Consider the following 17,459-nt stretch of genomic DNA (forward strand, 5'->3'; position numbering starts at 1 on the left):
ATTTATATGGGATTGTTGCACCCATGAGAATAGAGCTGACTGTGCAGGCACTCCCCGTTCTGCGGGACTGCTCTTTCTCAAGCCATATTGTATGTATTGAAAATGTCTCCTTTCATGCAATAGGGACTAAGAGGGGGTGATCTACCAATACCATTCCTGGGCCCATCGTCCTCTAGCTTGGTGAAGCTTGGTGAAGTACTGACCCTCCTTTGTCTCCCCCCTCTAGAAGTTCCTATAATCAGGCAGGTGACTTTGACTCATATCTACCCCTCTTCCACCTGCCCCTCCTGTTGCTTGACTACGGGGTCCCTACTCAGGTAATCTATGTTGGTATTGTAACCTAGCCTCTCAGTGGATTACAGAGAAGGTGTATTGTTGGTGAGCCAGGATCAACCTCTTCACCCCCAGTGGGTCTCTTTGGCTCGAGCTAGCCTCATTACAGGAGCGTTGTCCGTGATTGGAGTGATTTTTATGTTAGATTAATTCGTATTTTAGGGCCACTCTGGCCCACTGGATGCCCAAACACCCTACATGTTGATGATGGTACAGTTTCTCTCCTAGGGTTGGAGCTTCCAGCGTATAAAGAGACTGCGCTGTTCTACCCCATTTCTGACCTGTGAAAGTATTGCCTGCAGACCTATTCTTGATGTGTCAGTTCGAAGGATACATGTTTGACATGAGTAGGGGATGAGGGTAGCCTATTGAGGCTGCTCTGTTCCTTTACCATCATGGAATCCTAGGGAATTAATCGATTACAGGGCCAATGGGTACTCTTCCATGTTGGCTATGAGGCTTTGGGCAACAAGGTATGAATGTCCCACGTGATCAGCCCACATAAATGGGAGCAAGGGAGGGTGACCAGGCCCATCATCCTCTAGTTTGGGGAGGCAAGCAGATTGATTGGTCATCACCCACCAAGTCCCAAGATTCATTCAGGGTAACAGCCCAAGCCTTCACAAGGACAATCAACTGACAAAAGGCATACATTCTTAAACATGATGTGTATTGGTTTTGTGTGATGCATTTATTTTAACTTATATTTAATAAAGTTTGGGGGATTCTCTTTTAAAAAAAAATGTAACATACCTCATTAAAGTGACAAAGGATTTCACCAACGTAACACAAATAGAACATTGTTATGTTGATTTATTGTTATTAATTCAGGGTTCACATTTTTTGAAGAAAAGGTGAGGGAAACCATTTGTGGCTACTTTTGTGCTTTTAAAAAGGGAGCTTGCTTCCAAAGTTGATGTCAAATAGAAAAGTGCATTTGTTGCCAAGATATCCATCTCCATACAACATTTCTCCTTTCTCTGCAATTTATTAAGATTAAGAAGGATTATTTTTGAAAATGGGCGAATTCCCCAAATGTTTGTCAGCTTTCCAAGGGATGTAATTTCCGCTCTACCTACCATGAACTCGATGTTAAATGTGCGTTGCCAGTATAATGTGGGACCCTACGGCCAGTGAACCTCCTGCAAGTCGTGTTGTTAGGAGTCAATCCTCTTTTGCACAAGGGTAGTGGCTGGCAGAATGTGGAAATTGATGTGGAATTCAAACCCATCAGGCCTCACTCATATTTTGGCATATAGTGCATTGAAGCTTTTGTAGACTTGGCCAAACAATTAGATTTTGGCCATGTAAGTGTTGGGAGGCAGATGAATATGCCATCCATAGTTTCCCTCTGTCAGCCCAATGCCCAAGGTGAGGAGCGCCACTCACTAATGCAATGTGCCGCTCTTATCCCAGGCAGGTACAGCTGGAAATAGACACGATCTAAGCTCATGATGGCAAAGGTGATCCAACACATGCTGTGACAGTACATGTGCATGCATTAGACACAAAGCAAAAGTGCACTCAACATGAAGTACACGCACACCAGATAATATATGCACTTATACATGAAGAATATTAACATAGCATCCATATGACAAGAAGAATACTAACATAAGCAATGTATAAGCTGAATGCAACACGAACGACAAGCGAATATAGCTCACTAACAAAGAAAAGCGAGAGTAATGAACAGCCATCTTTTCCAAAATGAAAGCTACAGCATGCTTTCAAATAGACAAAGGCCTCAAGGCTTCGCGAGAATACAAAATGCTAAAACCACAGAAATACAGTTTGGTGCAGAGCCCAGGCAGAAGCTAGTAAGCACAGCCAAAGGGACTATGAATTATGTTAGGGTCATAAAGTTGCAGAGAAGGAATGAGATAGAAATTCCCAGGATGCAGACGTATACGCCCAGATTAATTAAAGTTTAGAAGAGTGCAACCGACCATTGTTAGCCAGGTGCACATAATTATTAGCCGAGAGAAATCCATGCAGAATAACTGAATAGTGTCCCCAGTGGTAAAATAAACCATAACACTCACATTAATATTATCTAAAATCCTAATAAATGCATGTTGAAATAGTTCTAAAATGATCCCATCACACATGATGCATAATTGAAGAACATTATCTATTAATTAGCAACGAACACAGATAGGACACCTGCCTTACTACTTACACGTACACTCAGACACTAGACGTTGTACAATGCTAAATACAAAGAGATCACCCTGGGTCAAGGCCTAGAACTGAGGGATGGTATCTTCTTTAATTGAAAGGAAAGCAGTCCGTGGACCTCTCGCCCCCTACTCCTGTCTGGCTCATGTCTTGATGACCTGTCAATTGGCCAAGGTCGATTAGTACAAAGCCAACCAATGAAAACCCGCAATTTTATGCCACCCATGAAGTAAGGTGCTAGCCAATTACCTATTGCAGAGGTGCAAAGGTGGTCTCAGGAGGAGTCGTCAGACAAGCATTACCCAATTAGAAATGTAACTCCTATAGAATGTAAATGTAATCGCCATCATTAACCAATCCATGTTCCCAATAGGTTTTTGGTAACTTAGATTACCGTATGATATCAGTTATCCAAAATGTTGAATATATAAAACATTGTTTTTTATGTAAAGAGCAATACCTCCAACAATTCAATGGTTGTATGCTGTCCCTGCTTTATTTTGATGATAATAAAGCTGGGTTTTTCCTTGAACTTTGTCTATTTCCATTATTTAGTTTGGTTTGACAGATTCCAGAACCCATGTGTAATTTGAGACTTTCCAAGCCATCTTAACATAGGTGAAAGACTTTAATGAAAGCATCCAGTGATAGGAGGCACCCCATATGTTAGACATAACATATGGGGTGCCTCCTATATGTTAGACGTATGAGCTATAACATCTCAGGTCCCTGCACTTCCTCCAGATCCGGCATCATGTAGGAGGTTGTGGCACTCAGACTGTCGGGTTCTGCTAGCCTCATCTACTAACCTTAGATATTAGACTTTGTCACAGTACACAGATATCAATAACGCCAAATGTAAACCCACTAACCTGTCTAAGGTGCTATATTAATTTCCAACATAGTGCCACCACACTACAATCCTGTAGGTAATACCACTGTGGTGCAGCACGGTCACTATGTTGTTACTGTCTCCTAGCACGTTATAAATATTAAAATAAATAAATAAACATGTACATTGGATGTCCACTTTGGACTATACAGTGAACAGTAATAGTGTTTACAGCAAAACAAAATAGTTGATGACTGGAAGGTTTAGAATTAATCTTAACCTCTGGCATTGCTCCGGGCAACCCCCTAGATCATCGTTCTTTGCCTGACATGCCATTACAGAAGGGGAAAAAAACTTATGCAAATCAGGCGTGTTCCCACCCCAAAAGGGGCAGTCCAGCCCAAAATGCTGGTCACATCCCTTTTGCATGAGACCACAAGCATCCCCAAACATGTTCCGGTGTGGGTAGGGGTCATCAGTGAGGAGTAGCTTGAGTCTAAAATATTGTTAGTAAATTGTATTTTTTCAGGGTTTGGGAAGCAAGTGTTTTTTTCTTGGTGGTGTAGGGTCATTCCAAACAGCCAGACATAAAAAAAAACAACCCGCTAGGTATTATAGTCCACGGCCACAGAGCTCTTCTGCCCCAGCAAAATGGAGTCATATTATGAGCACAAACATTGTCACATGTGCTGCATGCTGTATTCAGTATTAATCCCCCAACCTCATTGACTACCATCTACATACATGCTAATGATTAAATATGGACAGTGTGCTGATTGGTGATGTCTTCTTTGAATCTTCTTCTCACATGGGTGAAGAAGTCTTCACCTCAACGCACTACAAGGCAATTGGTTAAACATAAAAGGCAACATACTATCTACACTCCTAACCATGTGATGTGCACCTGGTCATCAACATGAACTCGGCAGATAACTTTGAGGTCAGTCTGGTCCTTGCAAACAAGACAACTCTTTTCTCATCCCAGACACACAGGCACCCCAATCATGCCTCCCTGTCGTAATCTTATAACTTGGCATCACCCTTTGCTCTCCCCAGTACCAATCAGGGACCTTGTTGTGCTCGGCTCCCCCTGTATCAGTTGCCCTTCCCGGGATATGGGCCTGGTGTCCCCCTAATCCATCCAGTTTGGGAAGGATTTAAGAGCACCACTCCCTGTGCATCTGGTAGTTCTAATAGAATGACCATTCTTTTGGGGGTGGGGGAGGGGGCTCTAGGGCCCTAAATCTCAGTTCCTGTTTTGACTGCTTAAGATCTCTGCACCGGCTCCCATGAGTGTGGCTTTCGTACTGGGCCATAGCCTGTCTTCCATTTGGCTTCTAACAATCCTACCTAATTATTCAATGGACTAACTTGATACCGTCATATGTGGTTGTATGTGGGTGTTTCTTGTCGTGCCTGGGAATTATAATGTAATAATCAAGCAACAGATATAATTTTGTTGTTCTGTGTCTCCAAAATGACCTGCAAGGATTCAGGCCTATTATTAAATGCAACTTTGGTTCATGTTGTGAATGTGGCACACATGTAATGTATTCTAAGTAACAGTATTGCGATACATCCGTTTATGAGCTCCTAAATTACACGTGTCTCCTATCAATTACCTCCAATCATACAATCCCCACCCTCTACACCATCTTCAATGTCCTCTGCAAGTTTAATATATTTCCTGCAATCTAAATCATTTGGACGGGGGTGAGATCTGGATGTGCATTCCAAAAATCCCCCCTTTTGTTAATCCTCCATTAACTTACTTCTCTTTTTCCCTCTCTCGCTCCACATTATCCTTTGGGACCCATGCTATACACACATGATGCAAACTGCCTCCATCCTGTGCATATTTCTCTGGGGTGCATATAAAATGTATGCAATCCCAATCACCCTCTAAGTGCACCCTGTGCTCAGTGTAGTTTTCTGGATCTGGTGGGGGGTACGGTTAATGTCCCTGAGGGGTATATGTGCCTCTCAATCCTAACCATGCATGGTTTATTTGGGTCTTCAATTTGAGCCTACCCATCCTTTGCACCTGGGTGAGGCATCCTCACAGCAATAGTAACCATCATCTTTGCGCTGTTTGGAATAGTCTTGGCACAACATTGCAGCATTATCTGGCATGTGCAGAGCAGCACCAGCAGGAACACCACGATCAGAACCAATATCTTCACCACTGCTCCAAGCCAAGTTGGTGACCATGAGAGGTATCAAACCAATCTTTGGACTGCACACCTGCTTCAGTTTCCATGTCAGTCTTTAACTTGTGTAGGGCCCCTATAATGTGTGTTAGGGACCCGTTCTCAGCATCATTTGGGTTATGTAAGTGCAACAAGATAACCCTATTTTTTTGCACATGCAACCTTCCAGGGCTGTCAGGAGATCCAGGACACGCCGATTCTGAAGCGTCATCATCTGGATTGCCCTTAATTCACTCTTGATGGAGTTTAAACCTTGCTCTGTATCGTTCGCCAATTGGATTACTTCCCACCGGACAATCTGCAACCATTTGGCATTTGTTGCAGCCTGGATTCCTGGAACCAGAACTGATGCAAAAAACACCTCTGTCTTGGTGTACAGCCAGTATTGATTTGGAATCTGCTTGAGCAATTTGGATGAATCTTCTAGCAGATAATTTGATCTCCTCTTTCACAGCTTCATCGAACGCTTCTTCGTAGCGTTTCGAGGGGTTGGATCGAAGCTCAGATAGATTGTGACACCCCTTGTTTGGATGCTATTGTCAGATGAACTTCAGACACTACTAAGATATCTGAGTGCAAGGAGGTAGATGTAGGTATGCTTGTTGACTGTATACCCAGTACAAGTCCATCAAGGCTGCAGTTCCTTTTGCAAGATCTGGAATTAACATTGTTCTGTTGCACTTAATGTTTGTGCCTACAGGAATAATTCCATCCCCTTGAAGCAAAACTGATATTCTTCTGCTGGTTGCACTTTTGCTGGTGTTTCTCATGTTTCAACCCATGTTAATTTTGATATATATGCAGTCCATATAGTGAAGCAGGTCTTTTGAACATTCCATATCACTTCTTCTCCAACCCCACTGCTGCACAGCTTACCACTGCCTTTTCCCATCTGTTCTATACAAACAACACTCCATCCAATGTTAATCTGGGCCAAGGCTTGCATTGAGGTGCACTGTTGCCCTTAGCACATCTCTCTTCACCCTTGTCCATTAGTACAACGTGTACTGTGTGCCCCTGGGACAGACGGCAAACCCAACACAACGCTAGATGCACCAAACATTGGGCTTCCAAAGGCAATATTTTCTGGCATACTAGCATTTTGAGTGCCCCAGACGCATGGAGGATGAGGGAGCAGACGTAACAACTCCTGTTATACAACTGTCTCGATACCAAGTTCATGTGGCTGTATCACATGTTGCTAAATTCTGGATGGTGCACATCAGACATTGTATAAAAAAAACATCTTTATATTCATTATATTCATTGGGCCTCATTATAACCTTGCCCGTCCAGAGAAACAACAGTGCCGGTAGCACCATAACAGCACAGTTTTCCAGACCAGCACATTCCGATCCACAAGTGCAGAAAAACTGTCACTGCAAAGTGAGATCCCCACGACGCTACTGCAACCGGTAGCACCCTCACTGCAAACAGTGGAACGAGTCGCCAGAGGTCCCTGAAGTACTGGCACGGCGGTAGTACGGGCACACTCAGAGTTCTGCCTACACGAAAACACTGCCAAGGCGTTGAGCAGTACCAGGTGAGCAGCAACAGGCCCCAGCTGTAGCAAATTAGTCCAGCTGCACACCATTCACCACAGGCAATGTACAAAAGCACCACACCCAACCCACCTACCAACACAACCATGCTGGCAGTCGATGTAGCAGCAATTGGCCTGTGGAACCTGCAAGTAGCTATTGAGGCTGAAGCAGCAGAGAGGCAGAGGAGGAGGAGTAGGTGCAGGTGGCGAATGAGGAACCAGTTGGGCATTCCTAATATCAATGTGCAGCAGGTAGCACCTCGCAGGCAGCCACCAATACCCTGCATCAGGACTTGGTCCTGGAACCTGAGCTCAAGCCAAATCCACACCTTTTACCGGCTTGACAGGGAGACCATTATATCAATAGTAACCCTCCTCAATGATGACATCTGCAGCATGATAAACATACGGACTGCAATTCCACCCTTGCAGAAGGTAGTGTCGCTACTGCACTTCCTTGCAACCGGCACATACCAGCACACCGTCTGTGAGCTGCACAGGCTGTCACAACCCTGTTTTTCCAGGATTTTGTTCCAGGTATTGGATCCAGTGCTGCGCCATGTGGCAGAGCACATTGCCTTACCCCGAACCCCTGCCCAGGCTAATGCCACCAAAGTGGCCTTGCATGCCCTTGCAGGCATGCCCAATTACATTGGTGCATTAGATTATGTGGAGTTGGTTGCCAGACATGCCATTGAGGCAGTGTTTAGAAATTGCAAACTATTCCATCCCTCAACGTGCAGATGGTCTGTGATGCTGAACACCTCATCACCCATTGCTGTGCATGTTTTCTGGGTTCGACACACAACTCAATGGTCTTGCGGAACTTCACGTTGCCAGGGTACATGGCACGTCACATTGAAGAGAGCACCTGGCTGTTGGTTGAGTAGAAGGACCAATGCATTACCCCTTTGTAGTGTGGGGGGGGTAAATAGGCACTCACCAGAGTGCACCCAGCTTACCGCTGCCTAAGGTCCATGACAGTTTGCCATGTCACGGGAATCCATGTTCCGGCTAATGCAAACACACCCTTACCATGGAGTGGCACACTATGCAATGGTGACATGTAAATGGGAGTATTGCCACCGGTGAGAAAGTAGCAGGTGCGCCCATGTGCACAATGCCTATTTGTCCTGCTGCGCACAGCAGTGTCTTCACTCTTGTGCGCTGCGGGTGCATAATGTAGAATAGCAGCACCATACAAGACATGAGGCTCCTCCTAGTAGGCAGAAACACACCATTGTGTACATTGAAAGTAATGTGACATGTAGTAGCATTGAAGGCCATTTCATGACTGCAGACATTTAGCAGGCCAAACAGTCTAGTAGGAATGAGTGAGCAAAGTTTGGAATATAGAAAAGGTGTGACAATCAAATTTAGCAAAATGCATTGTGTCATCTGTGGCATGTACCATGTTGTGTGCTAACAAAATACTGAGAATGTTTACATGCTATCATCACCGACCCCAAATTTCCACCATAAACATCCAATCACCTTTCTGTCACTCCCATGCAGGTGATGCCGGATAGCCCCTCACGCCATGGCTGATGACACCCATTAGACACCATGGAACAGGCATGAGGGGGCCTACAACCGGGCACACCTATGTACACGGGGGATCATAGAACAGACTTTTAGACTGCTCAAGGCCAGGGCCCGCTGCCTCAGCAGATTATTTTATTTATTTATTTATATACATTTATAAAGCGCACAGCGGCCCTTGGGTACAAATTACAAGGTCAGTAACAAAACAGAAGTAAAGTTCCTTGGTTACATTGGAACACTCTAATATGATGGGTCCCAGAGTTACAGTGGAGCCGGCACAATTAATAAGGACTTTATTTCCGCTAATTTATTGACATCACATTGCATAATTATTTGAAGAGTGTGGTTTTCAGCGCTTTGCGGAAAACTGAATATGATGTTTCGTTTCTGAGTGCTGTGGCAGATCATTCCAGTTTTTTGGTGCAAGGTGTTGGAAGCTAGAGCCTCCTGCTTTACTTCTTTTGAAGGAGGGGACGTAGATCTGGTTGGAGTGGTGTGTCCTAATAGGTCTGGATGATGTGATGGGGGTAATCTTTTCTGATAGATAAGGGGGGGCAGTGCGTGAGAGGCGCTTGTGTGTGATAGCCATGGTTTTGAATAGGATGCGCTCTTTGACTGGTAGCCAGTGCACATCTCTCCTTGCTTGAGAGATGTGTTCCCTTTTAGGGATGTTTACAGATGCCCTGAGGGCGTTGTTTTGCATGACTTGTAGTTTATGGCGGTTTTTAGCAGAGGTTCCCAGGAAAAGTGCATTATAGTAGTCTAGTTTGGCGCCGACTATAGCCCTAGCTATGGCGAGATCGTTTTTGGTAGATAGTAAGGTTTGACCGCATTTATGATTTTGGTGGTGAGTGCTGCTGAGGAGGCAATGGCACTGACTTGGTGTATCCAGTGGCGTAACACAAGCTCTGGGGGCCCCCCTGCAAGCCATGCTGAGGGCCCCCCCCAACTCGACAACAAATCACGAGTCGCGCCACACTCTGGGAGCTCTAGATTACCATGCTTGCGCAATACGCACAAACCTGTTGCTGAAGGTGTATGCCACACATTGCACTAGGAGAAAGATATAAATATGTGTTTTAATGCAATATACATTCTGAGAAAAATTGACTAAAAAGCCAGTGTTTGCTATTGTTTTGTAGGGTAACAGCAGTCCAAAACATGCAAGTCACCAACAGTGCACATGAACATTAATGCTTTGCTATTAAAAATGCCATGCCACAATGAAAACAAGTCCAACTGGCTGCACAATGTAGACCAGTGTAGACACATAATAACATTACAGTAAAGCATGCCAGGCCACCTTAAGACATACCTAGACTGGTTGCACCAAAATGCTGGTCGAAGCAATAAGACTCATTAAGAAGAGAGCACACATTCAAGCCTGCGTCTCTGCGGTCTCTAACAACACAGCCAAACTCTTTAAAATCTGCAAGGAACTGGCCAATCCTGTTGCAGTTTCTACCTCTCCTGTTCCCACAACAGGCGCTCTGTATGGCTTTGGCCTCTTGCTTCTCCGCTAAAACTCAGGACATCCTTTCCACTATCTCCTCTTCCTCTCCCTCTTCCTCTCTCGGCCCCCTTTGGCAATCGTTCCCTCTCCTCCTCTTTTCTCCTCTTTCTCTTCAACACCTGACGAGGTTTCTAGACAAGTCCCATCTATGGCAGTGTCGTTGAAACAGGTGCTCGTCTGCTCCTCTAGAACCATCAAGGACCACATTGACACGATCCAGCCTTGGCCGATTTCTGTAATCATTATTTTGCCACTGTAACTTTCCCCTCTCCTAAATTCTTGGAAAAGCTGGCCAGCTGCCAGTTTACTCTCCACACTGAATGTGTTGGTTGTCTCCATGACCATCAATCTGGCTTAAGAGCTGCCAGAGGCATGGAAACTGCTCTCCTGAACACCTGTGAAGATCTGATTTCTAACCTTGATTCCAGCATTCCTTCTGTCCTCATCATCCTGGAAATTTCCTCTGCTGCTTTTGACATGGTCAACCATGCCATCCTGATCAATTGACTCAGTGAGAACCTGGGCATCATGGATCAGGCCCTGGAGTGGCTGACCTCCTTCATCTTGGAACGCTCTCCCAGGTCCAACTTTGTCCCTTTCATTCCGCCACCTCTCTCTACATGTGGCGTTCTCCAGGGCTCTATCCTCTCACCCTGGTTTTTCAACCTCTACTTGGCCCCTTTGACCCACCTGATCTCTACATTATCCTCTAACTTACAGTGTTATGCAGATGACACTCAGCTTTCCTTCAGGCTCCCCTCAGCCTACTCTCCTCTCTCGCTCATTCCTGGTGTCATCTTCAACTCCACTCTCTCTTTCTCTCCTCACATCTTAGACGTCGCCATGAAGTCCCACTACCAGCTACACCTCCTCAAAGGGACTCTTCCATTTCTCACATTCCCCCAGAAGCACAGTGTCTCCATAGCTCTGGTTCTCTCTAGGCTGGACTACTGCAACAGCCACTTTCTCAATCTGCCTTCTTCTACTCTCCACCCTCTGCAACTAATCCAGAACAGGACTGAAAGACTTATCCTTGGCCTCAAGCCCAGGGACTGTATCTCTCCAGCCATGAAATCTCTCTACTGGCTCTCAGTGGCTGCAAGGATCAGGTTCAAGACCCTTTTCATTGTCCACAAGGCTTTCTGGGGCTGGGATCCGCACTACATCCAACACTATCTTCCAAAATACCTTCCTTCTCAGGCCCTAAGGGTTAGATGCTTCTCCAGGCAGAGAGTGCAGGTGGGGGTAGATCCTTCTCCCCTGCAGATGCCTCCCTCTGAAATGGCCTCCCTGACCCTCCCAAACTTGAGCCGGACCACCTGAAGTTCCGGAAGCAGCTCAAAACATTCCTCTTCTCCTCTGCTTTCTCTCTCTCCCCTGCTGACCTACCTGCCCGCTGTACCAACTGGTTGCTTGGCTACCATCTGTATCACTGAGTCCAAGTTATTTCTTGATCAGTCACCCTTGCACTGCCTCCAGGCCTACCACGCAGTTATGGGCTGTAACTGTAACCCTACCGTCCCTTGTTCTCCTTGCACTACCCAGAGCCGCTCTGCCCTGGCAGAACTTACTCAGAGCATTGCTGCCCTGTTTTCCCCTCACATCTCCCTTGCACTTCCACCCTCCCTTTCCCCTTGCACTTCTCATTCTCACACCTAGACGATCTGAATGACACAAGGCTTAGTAAAATAATTTGTCTTGTCCTCCCTCAGTTTTCCTTCTCTTGTCTTGTCGTGCCTGAAAACACTTGTGTACAGGTGTGTTATATATGACTTATCATATCATAACATATCATTTTATCACAGATGCCCAGAAAAATATACAGTGCCGCAGTAAGAAACGGCTAGACTGGCAGAACCCAAATGCCAGTCTAGCCAGGTAATTACACTTAGCAGGACTGCTTTATCAGAAATGGCCAGTTAAAAAAAGTCATACCAAACTGAGGAATTACTAGAGTGGCTGCGCCAAAATGCCTCTCTAGCCACCAATACCACATATCATGCCTGCTTAGCATGGACATGGACGACCATTATGATTTATTACACAACCCCACCCCCCCACACATCCCTTCTCCCTCCCATTCCCCACCCCAACCTCCAAAATCAGCTCATTGGCCCAGAATTACCTCCCCGTCCCTCTTGCTTGTCCCAGTTCTTACGTATGAGGTTCCTTGCCTCACTGATAGGTACTGGAGGAAGAGTGGGACTAGGAGTAATGAAGATTACAGGTAGCTAAGTCAGGCATTACCTTCATGTACCTCTACCTTATCCCAGTACTTGTGTATGAAGCATAGTGCCTCATGCACAAGTACTGCCTCATACACAAGTACTGAGATGAGGATGAATAGGGCTAGGTGTAAAGAAGATTACCAATAATTAATCAAGGCATTAAACACAAGTAGTGGTGCAACACCATTGAGCTGACTGGGCTTCACCACTCCCCCTCCACTGAAATTGTGGGCCATGTTGACTTGACCTGGCTGACCTAGAGAGTGGTTGCCAGACAGAAAAGGACACAGATGTTAAACGGCACCTGGGTTTTGCTGTTAACAAGGGCCGGCCCAGCAATTACTAATGTACAGCATTTCACTGTTAGTACCTGCATTCAAATGCCACATTTTTTAAGCAATTGAAATTGTGATGTGGGTTTAGTACTTGTATGCCAGGGGAGTGATTGGAAGGGTAGAGCGGAAACAGGAGACCAGTCATTCTCACAGCAACCCATAAGTGGGTGCTTTCAGTCCTAAAGGAGAGAGTTAACTGCTTGTAACATTGAAGCTGCACTAGAATAGTCTCATTAAAAGGTGTAAAGAAGTTAGATGTCCCACACAAATAAGTTTGCTCCTCCCCACCAAACGTGAAGTTAGCACCTCTCCCAACATTTGAAAAGTTAGCCCCCCCTGAAATGTAGGTTTTGTTGCGCCCCTGAACACAAGCACACACAGCATTCACCATATATACACACGCACACCCAGCCATCCATATATTTAAGAGTGCACCCTTTCACCATACTGGCACACCAGGCAGCCACCCGTACATTTAAGTGTGCAACCTTTCACCACACAGGCACACACACCGAGGCACCTACCCATACATTTAAGTGTGCACCCTTTCACCATACCGGCACACTCAGGCAGCCACCCATACATTTACGTGTGCATCCTTTCACTGTACATGCACACATGCATACCCAGCCACCCATACATTTGTGTGCACTTTTTAACCATACACTCACACCCGCACACGTCATGGGTTGAGGGGATCCATAATCCTTCAAAAATACATTGGGCCTCATTAGGATCCTGGCGGTGAAGGTATGACCGGTGCTGGTAAGGCAATGACACCATTCATACCATCCCACCGCATTATGAGTTCTGCTTGTGGGTTCCTGACAGCCCGCCAGGTGTTAACTGGCGGGCTGTGCAGCACCTGCAAGCATAACTCGTAATTGCACCGGAACCGTTATCAATGGTACCGGCGCAACCATGCTCCCCACCCCCATTCTGCCCTACTGGGCAGAATGGGGATCGGGAGCACGGCAATACCGCCATCCACAAATGGGCAATTACCGGCCCATTCATCTCGTAATGGGCCGGTTATTACCCAATCGTGGGATGCGGTGCCAGTAGTGAGCATGGCAGTAGCCGTGCCTGCCATACAGGCACGGCTACCGCCATGCTCGTAATGAGGCCCATTGTTTCTTTTTGAAGTTACTCTGACTTCATAAAGAAATTATTTCAGTTAAGGACTGAACCATAACGGAAATAATTTCTTTATGAAGGCAGAGTGACTTCAAAAATAAACTATTTATTTTTAAAGTCATAGGGCTTCCCCCACCCCATGACATGGAGGCCTCCAGCCTAGGGTCTTCATGTCATGGGGTGGGGGTAGCCACCGGACTTTTTGTATTCACTCTGCCTTCATAAAGAAATTATTTCTGGTGCAGAAATCATTTCTTTAGAAATGCAGAGTGAATTAAAAAAGAAAATGTAAAAAAAAAAGAAATTTTGCAAAAAAAAAACATTTATTTTAACTCCAAGTGGGGCCCCATTCCAGAACATGTGGTCACCGGGGCCCCCGCAATGCAGAGGGTGCGGGGGCCCCTGTTACGCCAGTGGGTGTGTCATAGACAGGGAGGAATCAAGGAACACCCGAGAGTTTTAACTGACAGTGAAACAGTGATAGGGGTGTTGTCAATATTGAAGGTCTTGTATTTGGGGTCGAGTTTTTTGAGCGTCTCTTTGGTGCCTACCAAGAGGATCTCTGCTTTATCTCCATTGAGACAAAGGCCATTTGCTGCCATCCATGTCTGAATGGCTGTGTAAATGATGGCCGGGGCAGCTGACCCCTGTTCATAAGAACCAGTTAGGGATAGTACGACTTGGTATCATCGGCGTGGTGTCATCGGCATAGTTTGCTTTGCCGCGATTGTCCAGGTAATTGAAAAGCGGTAGGGCGAAAATATTATATAGAGTTGGTGCAGTGCACGAATCCTGCGGGACTCCACATTGTATGGTAGTGGGTGTTACACAAGCCGTTTCCGAGAATACGCTCATAAGTCTCACATTGAGAAAAGACAAGACCCAAGCTGTGGCTTCAGGGGAGAAGTGAGCAGTATTTTCGAGTTGTTTCCAGAGGGTGTCAAGGTTAACGAGATCAAACATGGCCGATAGATCTAAAAGAAGGAGAAGTGCCGGTTTGCCTTTGTCCATAATGTCACTAAATTGTATTTTGAGATCAAGTAAGGCGGATTCCATCCCTTGGGCCAATCGGAAGCCAGATTGCCTCTTGACCAAGATGGTGTTGGCTTCCAAAAACTCCTGTATTTGGGTGTAGGCCATTTTATCCAGAATTCTAAGCAGGAATGGGACAGTGGTTATGAGTCTATAGTTGTTGGTTATCTCAAGGTCTAGTGAAGGTTTTTTCAAAAGAGGGCGGGCCCATGCTTCTTTTAGGCATGCAGACACTGAGTTGGATTTGAATTAGGCTTTAATGATGGTTTTATTGAATGGTGCTAATGTGTCTGCACATTCTTTTACCAGTTTAGCAGGGCAGGCATCACCTTTGCAGTTGATGGTCTGATTTTCCGTAAAGTGTGCAGTACTTCGGACTCGGTTACCTCCCTGAACGAGAAGAGTGTTTTTTCTTTTGTGTCATAGATGGTTGTCTGAGGGGCCTTAGCGTTGTATTTGGAGAGGTTGTTGTGATGTCCGTTGATCTTTTTCTGTAATAGTGTGATTTTGTTAATCAGTGCTCTTTGCACACTGGTGCACCAGGATTTGTCTTTAATGACTTCTTGTGATTTGGTGACTGGCGTAGACAATTCTTTGAAGATGGCAAAGAGTTCTTTGGATTCAGAGATAGCGTTTGTAACCCTATTATTGAATGAAGTGGCTTTTGCTAAGATTATGGCTTTCTTGTATTGAGTAGATAATGTTGTGTAGGCGGTTAGCGTGGAGTCCTTGCCATTTGCTAAGGGCTTTACACTTGAGTGCCCGTAGTTCTTTTAGTTCAGGGGAGAACCAGGAATTGGAATGTTGAATTTTTTTCTCTTTTTTGCTCTCTAACGTGCAATGGTGTCAATGGCTGTTTTGAGCGTGGTTTTATAGATTTCAGCCAACATGGAGGGGTCTGATGAGAGAGGGTGCTTGAGCGCTGGCGTATCTAGGTAAGGAAGGAAGGTTCCGTGCACTTCTAGCTAGAGCAGATTGAATGGGTATGCATATTTTTGGTGTGTTGGAGCTGGTTGGGATGAAGAAGTGGATCAGGTGATGGTCAGTCCAGGGGGTAGCATGATCCGGCGGGCACAAATTTGTCCTGGCATGTGCCATGCTGCACAATATGTGTATTCGATGGAGCATTACACTGCCCCCAGAAGATGAGGAGGATGGGGATGACAACGCTGATGGGATGGGAGTGCGACCCCAGAAGGATGTCATGGATGGTCAACATGCACGGGAAGCACTTATTCCCAATTTTTTCTGAACAATCTCCACAAGCACATGGAGCACATTTTCACACATGTATTTTGTAACACTTTCATTAAATAGTTAACATACACAGAAAGATGATTGTCCACTCGTTATTCAGATTAACAACCCAGTGTATTGTGTTCAAGGCAAAAAAAAAAAAAACAGGTGCTAAAACAATACCCTCCCAAACGTACCTTCCCACCTCCCTGGCCCCAACTACCTATCCAAACTATGGACCCACCCCTCCCAAACGTACCCTCCTACCTCCCCATCCCAACTATGGACCCCTCCCTTCCAAACGTACCCTCCCACCCCCCTGGCCCCAGCTACCTATCCCAACTATGGACCTCCCTCCCCCTCGCAAATGTATCCTCCCACCTCCCAGTCCCAAAATAGCAACATGTTGAACAAGTGTCAATGAATCAGCACTACTTCCTATCGCGCCAGGATGTATGTTTGTCCCTCTGAGATGAGCCAGACAGGCACATTGACCTTCTCCTGGTGCTGCCTGCCTGGGAGCTAGTAGGTGTGGTGCTGGTGGAGGGCATTGGGGTGCTTTGAGGCGGTAGACGTGACATGAGGGCCTGTAGGGCCGCCGCCATTGTTTCGGCAATGTTAGATTGGACACTATTGCCCTCACGAACCCTCCGTAAAAACAAAGAGGTGATGGCTGGAAGGTTTAGAATGAATCTTAACCACTGGCAATGCAGTGGGCAACCCTCCAGACCACCGGTCTTCTCCTGCCAAGCCATTACAGAAGGGGAAAGACCATTTGCAAATCAGGCTTGGCCCCACCCCAAAAGGGGAAGTCCAGCCCGAACTGCTAGGCCACATCCCTTCTGCAAGAGACCACAAGCATCCCCAAACATGTTTCGCCCTTGTTGGGGCTCATCAGTGAGGAGTAGCTTGGGTCTCTAGTCCCAACAGGCATTGGACCCAAGTCTGGGCATACCCGTCCCACTCGGGGTGACAAAGCAAAAACAAAGAGGTGATGGCTGGAAGGTTTAGAATGAATCTTAGAGACAGAAATCCGGAAAATATGTCCAGAGAGCAAAACTAGGTTGCTTACAAAAAATATCAGTTTTTATTTAATCGTGATACAAAAGATTTTTGAAAATAGTCAGTTAATGACACACTGTGGACATATTTTCCGGATTTCTGTGGTATAATAATACTCTGGTCCAGGGTATAGAGTTTTCCTGCTTCTTTCTGTTTTAGTAGTTAGAATGAATCTTAACCACTGTTAATGCTCTGGGCAACCCTCCAGACCACCGTTCTTTGTGTGGTGCTGGTGGAGGGCATTGGGGTGCTTTGAGGCGGTAGATGTGACA

Source organism: Ambystoma mexicanum, chromosome 4p (genome assembly GCF_040938575.1).
Source record: "Ambystoma mexicanum isolate Mex_15411 chromosome 4p, UKY_AmexF1_1, whole genome shotgun sequence".
In the NCBI taxonomy this organism is placed as follows: domain Eukaryota; kingdom Metazoa; phylum Chordata; class Amphibia; order Caudata; family Ambystomatidae; genus Ambystoma; species Ambystoma mexicanum.